Source organism: Saccopteryx leptura, chromosome 4 (assembly GCF_036850995.1).
Source record: "Saccopteryx leptura isolate mSacLep1 chromosome 4, mSacLep1_pri_phased_curated, whole genome shotgun sequence".
Taxonomy (NCBI): domain Eukaryota; kingdom Metazoa; phylum Chordata; class Mammalia; order Chiroptera; family Emballonuridae; genus Saccopteryx; species Saccopteryx leptura.
The window spans coordinates 4,957,383-4,974,893 of NC_089506.1; the positions used below are offsets into that span (position 1 = coordinate 4,957,383).

Genomic DNA, 17,511 nt, shown 5'->3' on the forward strand with positions numbered 1-17,511 from the left:
AGGGAGGGAGGGAGGAAGGAAGGAAGGAAGGAAGGAAGGAAGGAAGGAAAGAAAATAAAAAAAAACCAGAAAGAAAGAGAGAAAGAACAATAGAAAGAAGGAAAGGAAGGAAGGAAGGAAGGAAGAAAGGAAGGAAGGAAGGAAGGAAGGAAGGAAGGAAGGAAGGAATGAGGGAAGGAAGGAAGGGAGGGGGAAATGGAGGGAGGGAGGAAGGAAGGATGGAAGGATGGAAGGAAGAAAGGAAGGAAGGAAGGAAGGAAGGAAGGAAGGAAAGAAGGAACGGAGGGAGGAAGAAAGGGAGGGAGGGAGGGTGGGAGGGAGGAAGGAAGGAAGGAAGGAAGGAAGGAAGGAAGGAAGGAAGGAAGGAAAGAAGGAACGGAGGGAGGAATAAAGGGAGGGAGGGAGGGAGGGAGGAAAGAAGGAAGGAAGGAAGGAAGGAAGGAAGGAAGGAAGGAAGGAAGGAAGGAAGGAAGGAAGGAAGGTAGGAAAAGAAAATGTAAAGTGACCTGCAAGTTTCAGAAAAACATCAAAATTAAAGAACAATTTAAAGTAGTTTTATTTTAAGACTGCTGCTGCAGGGGTGAGAGACTCAAGTCATGCAGCTGTGAACACTTAGGGTCGAGGGCTTAAAAACACATAAACCACAAGGAGCAGTTTACAGAAGCACAACTAGCATTTAGCTTATCAGGAAGTCTCTGCTGCACAATTTCTGGCATGTTAAAATATGTTTTCTGACAGTATGACTTGTGGTTTCCTCAGTTTGCAACTTTGCACTTATAAAAATACAAAAGTTTCAAAATGGTGATTATAGAACCCATACAAAATGGCATTGCTCTTGCTAACAGTTTTACAGTTTCTTAGCACCTTGTTACATTCCCCATTGTTATTATTTATGTTTTAATAAAATCCTTGATTTAGCTTTTTATTACCCTGTAGTTTAAGGGTATAGTGACTTCTGACTGTCATTAGTTTGATAGAGTTTACCTTTTCTCAAATGGCCTACAACCTGCACAAACCTTCTGCAACATACATAACCCGTAACTTTTATGAACTTTCTTATCTATGTAGAAATAACCAGCTTTCAAAACAACTTTCTTTCTTTTTCTTTCTAAAGTATCTCTATACTTTATGCCTTTCATTATTAAAACTGTACAATCCCTTTATAATTAATCAGAACTCTTAATTTCAAAAATTTTAATCTGTAGTGGCAACCAGTAATTTGTTAAAAACATACTTATTTTTTGAAGTGTCCTCCCTTTAAGTAGCTATTATTTATAGGTTACTCTATAAGGGTAGGTATAAGCACATTCATTTTTTTTTATTTACCTTGTAGCTTCCCTTCTAGCAAAGGGACTTATATTTCCCTTCTGTATGACCAACAGCAGCACACGTATCAGACCTTAAGATGACCTGCTCTGGCCTCTCCCTGATTTTAGTGTCCCTCCCTTCCCAAAGTTCAATTATGAGGAGTCCCATGGTGAGGTTCCTCAAGCTTCTGTTATATATAGACCAGCCAGCTTCTGTTTTATGGCTAGAGCAGGGCATGTGGTCCTTCTCAGGGTTCATTTAAAAGTTTGGTGGGATATGTTTGCACCGTCTATGTGGGAGTCTGTAAGGGAACTTAGGGAGAAGGGGTGATATCCTGGCTAATACAATTGTATACTGAGTGAATTTGGGGTGCATATAGCTTTTAGCAGAACTAGGGGGGTAAATTAGTTCATTTTTCACCAGTATCTACAATAAATTTGTTCAGGACTTTTTTCAAAATTTGTTTTAATTTTTGAGAACTATGAGGCCTGTGAGCACAATGTAATTTCTAATTAATATTAAGTGCATTTCCTGCTAGCTGTGAGACCTTAGATATAAACGCAGGCCCATTATGAGACCTAATATTAATAAGCAAGATAAATCTGGGAATCATTTCATATAGTAATTTCATAACAACTGTTCCTGATGTCTCATTTCTAGTAGAGAAAGTTTCTACCTATCCTGAAAAAGTGTCAATAAAAACTAAGAGGTACTTATATTCCTGTGTCAGAGGCTTTACTTTAGTAAAATCTATTTCTAAATGTTCACCTGGGAATGTTCCTCTTTCTCTATTTCTTAATTTTTCTACTTTTCTTAGTATTTACTTGGGCACAGACTCAACACTTGGATACAAATAATAATTTCCTTAAATAATTCTATTTGCATACCAATACCTAATTTTACTTCAGTTTGGTGAACCAGTTGTTAAAATGGCACTTTGTAATCAAGGTTCCCTTTAAGTTGGGTGACTGGGCAGCTGCCCAATGTGGAAATTACAAATTTACATTACTCATTCTTTCTTAATGTACATCTGTGCAACTTCACATATTATTAGAATATTCAACATGTACTAGTTCCATAGAAAGCAGCTGAATTATAATTGCTCATTTTTAATGACATTTTTATTTACCAAATTAGCATTATTATCTATATGTCATGGAAAACATTTTAAAAAATTACCAAAACTATGCAATTCCTGAAAGTGTTTAAAGATCTAAAATTATTGTCAGAGAGGGGCTTTTCAAAGATGAACATAATATATTCACAGTCGAGAAGTCAACTAACTGTTTCTAATCTATCAAACAAAATGACTGTTAGTCTAGTCAGCCTACCTCGAAAGGAATGGGATCTTACTCCTACAGCAATAAGATGGTTAAGGATAAATCACACAGCCAATGATGCTCAAAAAAAGTGAAGAGAATTGCAAGTGAGGATGCCAAACTAGAAGCAAAATGGGGCCCTGGCCAGTGGGCTCAGTGGTGCAGCAGTAGCCCAGCATGTGGATGTCCCTTGTTCAATTCCCAGTCAGGGCACACAGGAGAAGTCCCCATCTGCTTCTACACTCCTCCCCATCTTGGTTCTTTCTCTCTCTTTCTGACTCTCCTGCAGCTATGGCTCAATTTGAGAAAGTTGGCCCCAGGCACTGAGGATGGCTCCATTGCTTCTGCCTCAGGCACTGAGAAGAGCTCATTTACTGAGCAACGGAGCAACTCCCCAGATGGGCAGAGCATCTTCCCCAAGTGAGCTTGCTGGGTGGATCCTATTGGAGGTGCATTCAAGAATCTACCTCTATGAATTCTCTCCTCTCAATGAATAAAAAAGTATCAATATGTAAATAACTTTAATATCAAATTTATTGTCTTTTGTCAAGTATAAAAGAACTCTTTCTTATAACTTAATCTAGTTTTTCATACCTCTTTTATTGTTATTTTTAAAATATTAAATGCATGAAATAATAAACTACCTTTGGTGTATCTTTTTTTAATACTTAAAATGTTCATTATAGCAGAGAACTGGTTGTGTAAGTATTTAAATTCCACCACTGCAAATTCCTACGTGAATGTCACCATCCACGGGAACCTTGGAGGTTCAGGTCAGGCCCACTATGCCCCTTGTTCCTTGAATGAGACAGGCCTGGCTCCCAGTGTGGTTGAGACTGTCCCCATGTGCTCAAGAAACACAGTGTGGGTTTGTTCCATGTGCCAAGGGGCGGGCAGTGCGTTCCAGGATGTCTGTTCCCACATGGAAACAGCCCAGCCCACATCACATCCACACCACATGTGAGCCCAGAAGCACAGGAATAGGGGCTGGTCCCAAGGCAGGGGACAGGGGCCCTGGGGTTTCGCAATCTCGATTTGCATTAGGATGACTGGGTGTACTTGGTGCCCCAGGGCCTTTGTCATGGCACACGGGTTAAATGTACATTTCATTATTGTAAAATGTACAATTTAATTATTGTGAAGTCACCAGAGGTGCAGCCCACACCGAACCCTACGGGAACTGGGGTCCTTTGTAAGGAGTGAAGCAGAGCTCGCTGTCCACTCAGCTGTGCAGCTCACCGGCGTCACCATGAGGATCTACCAGCTCCTGTTTACTATGTTCCTTGTGTTCCTGTTCGCTGTTCCAGGTAAGAGGGGCTGACACCAGGGACAGACAGGTGGACAGGACGGGATAGTCTCCCTCTGTGCCCCCAGCTCTCCACCCTCCTTCCCTGTCTCTCCTTCTCTCTGTCTCTCCCTCTCTCCTCCTCTCTCTCTCCTGCTCTCTTCTGTCGTCTACACACACCTTTAGACCAGACAGACTGTCTGAAGTGCTCAGGAGAGCCAAGCACCCTGTCTCTCACCACGGAGGAGGGTCAGGGACAGGCAGGGCAATTCCCAGCCTTTCCTGAGCCCCCTGAAGGGGCCCGCTAGCTGGTAAATGCCACCTGCTCACCGTCCTCCGAGATGAGGGGCTGCTCACAGACGACACCTCGGTCATGTGGCTTTTCTTACGTATAGAAAGAAACATATCTGATTTCGTTTGAAAACAGAAGTGCACAGTGTCACTATCTCTTTAAACTAATGGGCGGGGTTTCCTGTGACCTAGAGAACTGTGGAGAACAGCAAGGCCAGCCTGGACTTGGGGACACTGAGTGGGGGACACCACTGTGCCTTTGTCTTCTCAGCGTGAAGGTGTCGAGGACACGTGCTGACCAGGCTCCTCTTGGTTCAGGGCTTGGAGCTGCCTGTACCAGTGGCTCTGAACTCAATGCTGACCTTTGACTGTCTCCTCAGTGTTCCAGGGATCGAATAGAAGGATGAAAGAAAAAAGGAGACAGGAGGGAGGGAGTAGTGTGAGACTAAGACATGAGGTCACCAGTTAATACATCACAAATTATTCCGGAAAGCCCATTTTATCGGTTTTCCTCCTAGCTGTATTCCAGCACAGAGCAAAACCAGGGAAGGGCAGGAGGCCAGGAAGCCAAGAATGAAGGCAGAGGGACCCAGTAGGGTCGGCATGGGCCGTCCCAGGAAGAGTGAGAGCCGGACCGGGTTGCAGAGGGTTTTCAGGGCCAGAAACATGACCACCATTTTCAGTTGTAAGTTACGCCGATGTGAAGTCCTCCTTAAACAGTTCTTGGATGTTAAAGAGGCTGCTCAGCTCAAATCCTTAGCTGACAAACAAAGAGATAAAATACACACCCACCAGCTGTGTCTGATCCAGAGACCACTGACCCGTGTGACCCTGACTCAGCAAGACTTTGTGGGGACTGTCACTAACTTGGAGGACTTGAAGTGGCCTTGGACTCTCGTCCATCTGGTCACTCCCCACGGCTCAGACCCTTTACTGTGTTGGTTCTAGAAACATATGATCCTGTCGAACCTCAGCCATTCTAGTCTCTGTCCAAAATCTGGATCCTCATATTACACACTCATCTCTTATCATTGTCACGGAACACCTGCAGCCTTGGGGGTGTGTCCAAGGGACATTGATCATGTGAATCCTTCCACCAAGGGGCTCTGACATGTTTCTGCCTTCTCTGTTCTCTCTGTAGGTCTTGCTCAGTCCTGCAGGCATAGAGAGGCATATGCCAGCTCTTCCGTTGCTCTGGAGGCAGAAGACGGATAGGCAACTGCAATTTCCAGGGAATGAGATGCTGCAGAAAATAGCGATGCACCAGCAGAGGGTCCTGTCACCTTCAGGAATTAGAGACGTGCCCTCCAGAATGATATAAAATGTAAATCAAATTAAATCACATCTGAGTCCCCTGTGCTCCCTGAGAGCACCCTGTGTTCTCCTATGACGTATGCTGGGTTCATACTTTTTCCTGCCCTGCGTCCCCTGACCTGCCCCACACCACCCCTCCCACGGGGCCCCATTCACCTGGTCCCCACAGGAGCCCCTCCACCTCGGGGACACCACCACTGGTCCCCACAGGAAGGACGGGACCCCTCCCTCCTCAGCTCCGCCCGAGTCCTCACTCCCTTTAGCGTCATGCTTCTCACTCTGTCCTGCCTGGTTAACATGTGGTCACCTGCTAATTCTCCGTCTGGCCCATAAAACCTCTACGGGAGTGGACTTGGTCCCGTTCCTTTATGACCTGGTCTGTGAGGGGAAACACGGCCTCATCAATGGTTACCCTCTGGGTGGCACAGCTGAGCAGGACGAAGTGACTCCCTCCAGTGGACGTGGTGGAGCCAAGTCAGAGGTGTACAGAGCAGCCCTTTGTGAAAGGACAAGTAAACAAAGACAGTGTAGCATGGACAGCAGAGGAGAGCACTGACCACCAGAAGGAGGGCAACATGGCCGGCAGGGGGCGTGCCGATGCTGACCCCACCTGCTGTCTCTTTCCTGGGAGGCTCTGGGACTTAAACCCAGAGCTCTGTAGGGTGTCCTGTCCAAGTCAGCAGGGCTCTGTTTCTCTACATGAGCCCCTCACACAACACACATAAGGGTTCCCCTCTGGGTAGATGCACTTTAGCTCTGAAACTTTCCCCTGAGGGTCCCAGAGTCTCCTGATTGAAGGGAGAAGTCAGAGACTGTTCCAGTGAACATGTGTTTATCCAGATAGACTCCCTCAATCTCAGAGCCAAGATGAAGATTAAGTGAGTCAGCAGCTGCTGGTGCAGTACTGAAGGGTGACACCAAAATCCCATAACCGAGACAAAGGGCACTCTGCAATATTCTTCACTGAAAATTTATTTAATCCCATGACCACCCATGATGCATCTGACAGCTTCCTCTGCCTCAGAGGGTCCTGGGCTCAGTGTCATGTGAAAGCTCCCATTTCATGATTGCACTTGGGGTGTACTGGGCTTAGGTCACCCCTCAGGCTGAGGAGAGGGGGTGCCGTCTGTGTTCTATGAGGATTTCTGCCCCACTGTGTCTCCCCACTCAACTGAATGGGAGTGAGTCACACCATTGAATTCTGTTCCTGTCTGTCCCATGGGTCATGTTGTCACCAGTCTCTTCCTTATCCACACTAACAATTCTGTGGTCTCTTCCAAGAGAACTTATAGTTCATATTTTCAAGCATGAATCTTCTCAAATCCTTCAATAGTTATCCTTAGCTCAGAAATCCTAGTAAAACTGTAGCACGTTATCTGTTTCCCAGCATCTAAGCTTTCCCTTGACTTCAAAAAGTTATTATTTTACTTCTAGTTTGTTTGTTTTTTCATGATCCTCTCCCTCCTGAATTTCTTTTAGTTACGAATCCTTTGCGTTGTGCACCTACCTTTTCATCTCACTCGTTTTATTTCCTTTTTTAATTTTTACTTAAATATGTTGGGGTGACATTGGTTAATAAAATTAGAGAGGTTTCAGGTGTGAATTCTAGTACACATCATCTGTATATTGTATTGTGTGCCCACCACCCAAAGTCAAGTCTCCTTCATTCGCCATATACTTGACCCCCATTACCTTTCAGTAACACCCCAACAGCCCTTTCGACCTGGTCACTGTAATACTCTCTGTCTGTGAGTTTTTGTCTCATTAGTTGCATTTTGTCTCATCAGTCACAATATGGATAAGTACGGGGGCGGTGTTCTTAGCCCTGTCGCACACCTGAGAAGAAGAACGGAAGTAACTTGCTCCCACTCATGCGGACTATATGTAGGAAAGGCTTCCATTTAATCTCAAGTGGTTTTGGCTCCAAAGACCGAGTTTTTATTGACTATTTAACAATCACTCAAAATAAATTCACTTATTAAATTAAATATAAACAACAATGTTTCTTAGTATGACTGTGATGAATGCAATACTTGGAACATACTTATACAAAAAGATTTCCTGTTCCTTATATGAAAGTTCAAATGTAACGGGGTGTCCTGTGTCCCGCCTGGCCACCTTGTGTATCTGTCATCATGTGCCAGGTTCTGCGGGGGTGACAGCCACGTCAGAATCGTAAAAGAGCAAAGTGGTCTCGCTGTGCAAGAAAGATGAAGGCGGGCAGCTTTGGTGAAACATGCCTTTGATTCTTATTTGTATTTTCTTTTTCCCACCACACTTTCTTGTACAGGAAATAAAAAAATAAAGAGAAAAGTGGAATGTAAAACTATGGGAGGCACCTGCAGGCACCAGAGAACCCACGACTGCTCCGTCCTGCCCACGGACTGCAGGAGTCGGTACAGACACTGCTGCCGACTCTGGGTGCAATTGAGGGTCCCCCCACAGCCAGGGAGTTGCGCCACCACTGACGTCTGCAGAATAAACATGTTGCCACCACTCATACGGGTCCTGTGTCCAGTGTTTTCTAGGGTGTGCCTATGTGACAGGTCACTGAACTGGGCTGCGGGGACATTTCAGTCCTGAGTCTGTTACAACCGCTAAGTAGGTGCCTGACATCCAGCAAGGTGTCTCCTCTCCTGGGCCTCAGTGTCTGCACCTGTCACGACTGATACTGCTGTTCTCCGAGGCACCTGGAACCTGTCTGCCTATGTCCATAAACCGGTGGACTGAGGAGAAGAGCTTTTATAGGACCTGTGTGTGTGTGTGTGTGTGTGTGTCTGTGTGCACACGTGCGCGTGTGGTGTGTGTGTATTATTTGTTGCAAAGTCTTTGAGAGTTTGTTCTTGTTTCCATGTCCCTGAGGGCTCCTGTGTACCCAGCAGTGGCTCTCGGTTGATTACTGAACATCCCGGGAAACCAGTTAGTCAGGGGCGCCGAGGAGCAGGAAGATTTCAGCTACCACTTGGACATCAACCCATAGAACCAGAACTCGGGATTACAGAACCCTGCCCACTGTTTCACAGAGAGCCAAGACTCACAGACACGGGGATGACTTCTTCTCTCCAGAGGTACCTTCAAAATTAGCCTGAGTCCTTGACGGTTACTGCCTTACAAACCATGAAATCGTTTTGGGCCCAGGCAAATTTTAATGACAAAGCTGAAACCTTTTGACTAGATGATTGGGAAAGGTGCCTTCAGCAGTAAAGGAGTAGCCCCCAGTTTGAAATACTCAGGGTACAGTTTCTTAGTCACATTTCTGCTGAGTGACTTTCTTCTTCTATCAGATCAAACTCCCATACACTGCTACTAGGAATGCAAAATGCTAAGTCTGCTTTGGAAGAGAGTTGGGAAAGTGAAACCAATGCTTCTGAAAGTGACACACATGCTTACCAAAGGATTCATTAACCCCACTCCTGGGTAATCACTCTGGCAAAGTGAAAATGTGTGTTCACATAAAAGCTGGTATGAAAATGTTTATAGCAGCTTTACTCATAATTACCCAAAATATGGGAAACAATAAAGATGTCCTTCAACTAGCAAATTAATGTTGGTACACTGTATAATGGAATACTATTTTGCAATGAAAAGGAATGAATGACTGATTCATGCGATGACACTTAGAACACTATACCACAAAGCTTGGATTTTAGTGTATGTAAATTTTTAAATATTTCAAATTGATGTAGGTTTAAAATGGGATGCATATTGTAACAAATAAAATTGAGTTATGTTTAATCATATGACCACACTAACGGTGGTAGAGAAGAAATCTGACATAAATTTGAAAACTTGTTCTATATTTTTCAGTAAATGGAACTAGGGATCCTTAAAGAACTGACTGACTTCTGAAAAGGTGAAGGGAAATTCAAAATGAATCTGGAGTATCTTCTAGTGCCAGCAAGGAAAAAAATGTTCCCCCAAACTGTAGCTCACTATGTTGAAATTTCATAAAGAATATGTTAAAGAGCTCCCAATGACCAAAGTTGAAACAATTTTTTTAAGGTGAGAGAAGGGGAGAGAGTGAATCAGACTCCCTCACATACCCCAACTGGGATCCACTTGGCAACCTTATCTGGGGTAAAAGCTTGAATCCAGAGCTATTTTTAATGTTGAGGCCAATGCTCTGATCAACGGAGCTATCCTCAGTGCCTGAGCCAACACTCAAACCATTTGACTCACTGGCTGCAGGGAGCAAAGAGAGAAAGAAGGGGGAGAGGGAGGATGGAAGAAGCAGATGGTCACTTGACCTGTGTGTCCTGACCGGGAAATGAACCCAGGACATCCATATGCTGGGCAGCTGCTCTATCCACTGAGCCACCAGCCAGGGTTGAAAACTTTTATGAAAACAAAAAAGTATGAAAGTATGAACGTCTAACCCAGAGATAAAAGAAAGTGCCATGTGTCCACACTGAGATGAGTAATGGAAAAGAGATGACATTTCATTGCACAAAAACGGCCGTGAGCAGACAAAGACCTGATAGAAAAATACAAAATCAACCTCAGAACACCAAACTTATCATTTCAGACAAGATCTGCCATTCTTTAAAAAACAGAAATAAAATATCTGCGTAATCTCAAAATATGTCCAAGTTAGTAATTTCAAAAAGAAACTATAGCTTTGCAGAGAAGAATTTAGCAAGAACCGCCTCAGCCAAGAGACTGGCCATCTTGCAAAAGTATTTGGATGAGATGCCAAAATGTAGTAAAATGCACAAACATGTTGGGGGTAAGAAAAAGGACACAGAGCCCACTGAAAGCTCCCCTCCAACCCCCCCATGGACAATGAAATATAATTTGTTAAAAAAATGACGTAGTATTGGATGATCAATAAAGGTATAAAATATCTGTAAGTCCATTGTGATAATACATGAAGGATTCAACAAATAGAAGAAAAGAAAATCTTTAAGTAATGTCCATCGATGCTCCCCTCAAAGAGGTGGAGGATAACTCTACACCTCTGCTGATGACTTCCTTTCAAAGAGGACAGCATGCATGAGGGAAGAGGACACCTGCCCAGTGGAGAAATACCACCTCCAGCTGGACGGTCAAGGTTTCCAGCATCGGTAATAAGACATGCTGACAGCGTGTACTGTTCTCTCATATTGATGTGCTGAGGAGAACACTTCATCTCTATGATATTCAACCCAAAATCCTATCACCCAGACTTATCATAAAATTATATAGACATACATTAGGCCATCATACATCACAGGTTATCCTATGAACTCTCCTAATGGTATTCCTCAAAATTGCCAAGGTCTTTTACAACAAGGAAAGCCTGAGACAGAGCCCAGAGATTAAGGGAACATCATGACTAAATGTAACAGGGCAGCCTGGATGCGAGTTTAGGAAAGAAAAAATAAAAAAGGATATGGATGATAATGAATAAAACCCAAATAAAGTGTGGGATTTAGTTCATAATGATGTATCAACGTTGCGTGATGATTTGTGACACATATCATGGTCACACACGATGCTAACAATAGGGGAAACTGGACGCAGGTGTGGAGAAACCCTGTACTAGTCACACAGTATTTAACAGGGACCAGCGAGCAGGAGACAGTGAGGTTGAAATCACGTGGAAGGGACTGAGAGTCTGAACAAGGAGGAGTCTGACCCCGGGTTCCCTTCCCCAGCTCACCCCGCTCTCTCCCCACCTCCATTGATGGTGGACAGTTTACTTTCAGAAAGGCTGCACCAGAAAGGTTGTGGACTTGGAACCCTGGGCTGGGCTAAGGTGTCAATGAGGCTCTGAGGTGAAAACAGATGAATTAGAGGAAAATCTATAAAGGGGAAATCACCAGCTTCCTTCCTCCCCTCAGCCCTCAGGACCCTGGTGCCCCATCCATTGCTCTCCTGGCCAAACAAGGTCCGAGAAACAGACAGCTTCTCTGTCGGCCACAACCGAAGGTCTTAATGCTTGTCACGGCGAAGTTTATGTTCATGATAAACTAGGCTCAACATTTACTATGTAGACAGCTGATTTACAATCCAAGTGAAATTTATAGCCTTGTCAAGTGTGATGTCAAACACACAGAGCTTATCAAGGAGGAGTGGGACCTGAAGCTGGAATGGGGACACTTGGGTAAATTTTGATAATTGTACATACCTTGAACTCCCAGTTCTTTGCATTGTGTGCTGATGGAAGCCTCCTCCTCAGGCTAAGGATATTAGCCTGCAGAAGTCTCTGTAATGACCTTACCTGGTGCAGAAGCCTCAGCTGAGGAGATGTAGGGTGTTTCTGAAGACACACCTGGTCAGTGCCTCACTGCATCTAGAATGGGGTCCTCAAACTTTTTACACAGGGGGTCAGTTCACTGTCCCTCAGACCGTTGGAAGGCCGCCACATACAGTGCTCCTCTCACTGACCACCAATGAAAGAGATGCCCCTTCTGGAAGTGCGGTGGGGGGGCCAGATATATGACCTCAGGGGGCCACATGCAGTGCACAGGCCATAGTTTGGGGACGCCTGTACATGGCTAGACAACAGTCTGAAAGACTGCAGGTCTCACTCACTGTGAAGAGGTGCTGTGCACGCCAAAAGAATTGCAAGGTTTTGCAAATCTTGGCCCAATTCATGTATTGTTTGAAATCATCCTGAGAGTGTTAGAACAGAAAGGAGACAACAGAGCATTGGACTGGGCCAATATATGGTTGTGTATGTAGAAATCAGTGATTCTGGCTTAAAAAATTTAGCTAAGGCTGCTAGGAGTGGTTTGGAAGGATGCTTGGTTGACTTAAACATTAATTTAGTGACAGGATAAAGAAATTTGAGCTGTCAGGGTATCTGAAATTTACCTCAGAGAAAGAATCGAAAGACATAGGATGGGATGTTGCAATTGATTCATCACCTGTGAGCACAGAGGTTCACTCTGACTGACCCCTGCAAGGGCTCAGAGGACGATCTCTTCCCAGACAAACACATTAAACAACTCATTAGTGAGGGGAGCCCCAAATGCGTGGAAAGTTCCAAAGTGCTTGTCGTCTATAATCTGGGACAATGGGAAATCCCAACATTGATGTTCTTGAGGAGGTTGGACTATCAAACGCCAAACGATAATATTTAATGGCCTAGATAATGTAATACTCTAATAACTTTAATTATTGAGTTAAAATAATTAATAAGTCTAATAAATCCAATTAATTGTTAAGGTAGACATGATCATTGTAATAGACCTCAGGGTTGGTGTGGTCATCAGAATGGCTGTCACCTCAGAGGTCTTTGGCAACTTTGAATTGACTATGGTGTCGTCAGAATGGAAACAGGAAGCTCCCATAGGCTGTGTCTCCATCCGGGGGCTTCGTGGCATCTCCTCCGTCCAGTCCTCTCTCACCTCCACTGCTCCTCTGTCTCTGCCGGAAGCCTGGCCCATGTCCATCCTAATGTCTCATGAATCACTCTCTCCATTCTTGACCTCTCCTTCAACCTCTCGGCAGGGACCCCACTCCTGGAACCTCCATCACCCGATGAGTCAAACAGAATGGAAACCATCTTCTTCCTCACTTTCCACCTTCAAGCACCTGCTCCTCACGCTTCCTCTCCCAGGTGTTTAAAAACTAACTTCCGGTTGATGTCTTTGTCAATGCCTGAATTCCCACTTTTTCACCTCAGTCATTGACACTTCAGTTATTGCATTTTATCTGAAATTGCCTGTGGATTTCCAGCTTCTCCGTCTCTCCTTCACGCCTTCATTCTACATTCTTCAATGTTCCCCTGCAGCTGTAAAGACAAGGATAAATTTTCTCTCAGGTCTCAAGTCCTCCATCCATGGACCACACGTCCTCTGCCTTCATCTCTCATCACAGCCCACCCCTCACCTGATGGAAGTCGTGGTTCTGACATGGTGTCCTTGCATGTGCTGTCCCCTTCTTATCAGAACACATGAGCCACTTTCACCTGTAACTCTCCCTGGCTGAGTCATCCTCATTTTATTTAAGACTCAGCTCATAATAACCTCCATGGGAAGACATTCCAAATGCACCAAACTTGAATAAAATATTCACATCAGTGTGTGTCTTAGCAGAAGAATCCACACCCTCCAGCTGCCTCTACTGTTCCCAGCACAAGGCAGGTGGTCAGCAGGTGGCAGCAAAGTAAATGAACCAGTGAATAAAGAACAGAGAATCATGTGGACTCGGCCTTTAGAATGAATTCAGAGTAGACATGCTACACGTGAACTCTTCAGTGTACTTAGCGCAGGGCCGCTACCTGGAAGGAGAAAGCCTCGGCTCACTTGTTCTCTCCCAACAGAAGCTCCCCCCGGGCACAACCCTGGCATGTGGAGTGTGCACTTCTTCTTCCTCCGCAGGCTGACGCTCACGCTGGAGTCACAGAAGCCGTGCATGTCACCGTGCCACTGACCTGTAGAGAGACCGAGAACGTTTGTTCTGGGAAGAAAGCCTCAAGCTCCCTGTGCAAGAAAAGAAAAACTTCCATCTGAGTGTGACGCCCTAACCTCACTGCTCATGAAAGTACTCTGTCGGCCCTGGACTGTAACTCAGTGGATAGAGCGTTGGCCCAGTGTATGGACTTCTTGGGTTCAATCCCCTGTAAGGGAACACAGGGGAAGTGACCATCTGCTTCTCTCTGTCTTCCACTCCTGTAGCCAGTGGCTCAATTGGTTTGAGTGTCAGCACTGGCGCTGAGGTTAGCTCTGTTGGAGCACATCAGCCTCAGGTGCTAAAAACAGCTCAGTCCTCAAGCATCTGATGATGTTTCCAGTTGGATCTCAGTGGGGGGGGGGGCATGCAGAAATCTATCTCACTATTTCCCATCCTCTGCAAGGAAGAAAGGAAGGAAGGCCCTTAGTATATCTCGTCCTCTGGAGGAAAGGAAGGAAAAATGTAAAGGAGGAAGAAAAGGAAGAAAAGAAGGAAGGAAGGAAGGAAGGAAGGAAGGAAGGAAGGAAGGAAGGAAGGGGGGGAGGGAGGGAGGAAGGAAGGAAAGTAAAAAGGAAGGAAAAAAGAATAAAACAGTTAAAAGAGGAAGGAAGGAAGGAAAGAAGGAAGGAAGGGAGGAAGGGATGGAGGGAGTGAGGGAGGGATGGAGTGTGGGAAGGAGAGAAAGAGAGAGGAAGGGAGGGAGGGAGGAGGAAAGAAAAGAAGAAAAGAAGAAAGAAAGAAAAAGAAATAAACAGAGAAAGAGCAAAGGGACGAAGGGAGGAGGAAAGGATGGAAGGAAGGAAGGGAGGAAGAAAGGAAAAAGAAAGAAAGAAAGAAAGAAAGAAAGAAAGAAAGAAAGAAAGAAAGAAAGAAAGAAAGAAACTCTAGGATGTTACAACACCATTCACACAGGGACATGGTCCTGTGAGCGCTGCTGGAACAGTGTTCGGGTACTGCCTGGGGTGAGGAAGGACACTCAGAACACGGGGACCCTGGTGGCCCCTGCAGAGCGGGTAGAGGGCTGGTGCAGGGAGGGGGACCGACAGTCTCACTCATCACTCAGCGCCATTTTGAATTTTCTTTTTAGAGCAAGAATTACTTTTTTACTTTAAAACATAAGAACTTTCAGAGGCAGGTAGCAAGAACTTGGTTGTGTCACCTATTTTTCCAAAGGACACAAGTCATTATATGACATGCTTAAATCCTACTGACTTCTGGAAAGGAATCTGTCTTTCAGCTTAACTTTGACCAACTCCTTCGTTCATGTCCCACGGTGATCACTTCACCACAGTCTGTGCCTCCTTTGCCTCCACTTCAGGAGCCTGTCCACCCAGGACCTGAAAACCTCTCCCAGGGGGAAGTGATGACCCTGAGCTTGAAGAAAAGACACTTCACTACATTGGGTTGATGTAAGGTTTGGTGTAAGGGTTGGGGCTTCCAAAAATGAGCAGGGCCAAACATCAGACACAAAAGAACATTGTTCCCTGTGCTCACTGAATTAGATCTCTATTCTTTGTCCTCTTTGAACACTAGAAGGTAAATACCCAAGCAGATGGCACACAGAACACACACCAGGTCCTCATCATCACTATCAACATGAAGGAAGTGGGGACACGGAGCCCATGGATAAGTGCTGCCATGAAGGGGCAGGGATTGAAGCATCAGAGACAGGGAGGCCCGGTGGCCCTGGCCCCAGTCCAGCCAGTGGCCCCACTGCCCTCACTGCGGTGTCACTGAGCCCCGCCCACCCCACAATAAGAGCAGGCTGGCTCTACCCTCTCCACCACTCACTCTGCCCTCCCACTGGACCCACTCTTCCAGGGACTCTCAGCCATGAGGACACTCACCCTCCTCACTGCCCTGCTCCTCCTGGCCTTCCAGGCCCGGGCTGAGCCCCTGTGGGAGACAGCTGACCAGGTGCCACCCAGGACCAGCCTGAGACCGAGGACCAGGACATGGCCATCTCCTTCATAGAAGAGGAACGCGTTGCTCGAGAAGCTTCAGGTGACACCTGCCCATGTGCTACAGGGTCTGACCCCATCAGAGGACCTGTCAGAGGGGTGTGGAGTCCAAGCTCACATTCTGAGGTGAGTGGTGGTTGGAAAGAAGCAGGCATCACTAGGGGAGAGGAGGATGGGGGCGGGGTAGAGAATGTGACACATGACCTTTCACCTTAACGCAGCAAGTATTGTCTGTGGCAATAGGTCACTTCTGAGTCGATGTCCCTGAAACTGGCTGTGTCTCTGCTCCCTGTGCCCGTGTCCACTGTGCCTGACCCTCATCTTCCCTCCGCAGGCCTTGAGAAAGGAGGCAGGTGCACGTGCCAACCTGGCTGATACTGCAGGTTAATTAGTCTTGTGCTGGAAGATGCACTAGCTTTGGTAACAAATACAGGCTTTGCTGTAGCGATACTTTGTGAACCGAGACCACAGTTCTGTGATGTTCCTCTGAAGACCTGAAACAGTGTTTATCTGTGCACCTGCACCTTCTCTTCTCTCTCTCTCTCCATAATAAACTTCAAGCATAAACTCACTCTTTAGCTTTTGCCCTCTTTCCATTATTCTTTTTTGTAATTGATTTTAATTTACTATGTTTACATAGATTCTAGTGTCGCCCTGAAGGCATTGCCCCATCCCCAGATTCCCCTCAACATCACCCTCCCCCCTCCCCACAGTGCCCTCCCCCCTTCCCTTCAGGTTTATCCCATCCTCTCATCCCCCTTCCCTCTGTCCTCTTCTCCTCTGGACCCTTTGATTCCTCCTCTGTCTCAATTCTGTTCTCAGTTCACGTTGTTCATTGGATTCCTCAAGTGACTGAGGTCATATGATATTTTTCTTTCTCTGCCTGGCTTATTTCACTTAACATAATAGTTTCCAGGTCCATCCATGTTGTCGCAAAAGGTAAGATTACCTTCTTTTTCATGGCCCTATATTATTCCATAGTATATATGTACCACTGCTTTTTAATCCACCCGTCTACTGAAGGACACTTGGGCTGTTTTCAGATCTTGGCTATTGTGAACAATGCTGTCATAAACATGGGGGTGCATTTCTTCTTTTGAATCAGTGATATGTTGTTCTTGGGATATATTTCTCTAGTGGGATGGCTGGGTCAAAGACCAGTACTATTTTTTATTTTTTGAGGAATCTCCATACTGTTTTCCACAGTGGCTGCACCAGTCTGCATTCCCACCAACAGTGCAGGAGGGTTCCCTTTTCTCCACATCTCGCCAGCACTTATCCTGTGTTGTTTTGTTGATGAGTGCCAGTCTGACTGGTGTGAGGTGATATCATATTGTGTTTTTAATTTGCATTTCTCTAATGATTAGTGATGTTGAACATTTTTCCATCTGCCTATTGGCCATCTGTATGTCCTCTTTGGAGAAGTGTCTATTCATTTCTTTTGCCCATTTTTTGATTGGATTGTTTATCTTCCTGGTGTTGAGTTTCATAACTTTTTTTTATAAATATTGGTTATTAACCTCTTATCAGATGTATTGTCCAATAAGTTCTCCCATTGTGTGGTTTGTCTTTTTATTCTGTTCATATTGTTTTTAGCTGTGCAAAAGCTTTTTAGTTTGTGATGGTCCCATTTGTTCATCCTGTCTTTATT

The 17,511-nt window shown here is 45.2% G+C and overlaps 1 long non-coding RNA gene across 1 annotated transcript in view; it reads left to right on the top strand.

Moving 5' to 3' along the window:
- LOC136402588 (uncharacterized) overlaps positions 1 to 17,511 on the top strand; it is an 83,516-nt gene that overhangs the window by 24,972 nt on the left and 41,033 nt on the right. The window lies entirely within an intron of this gene.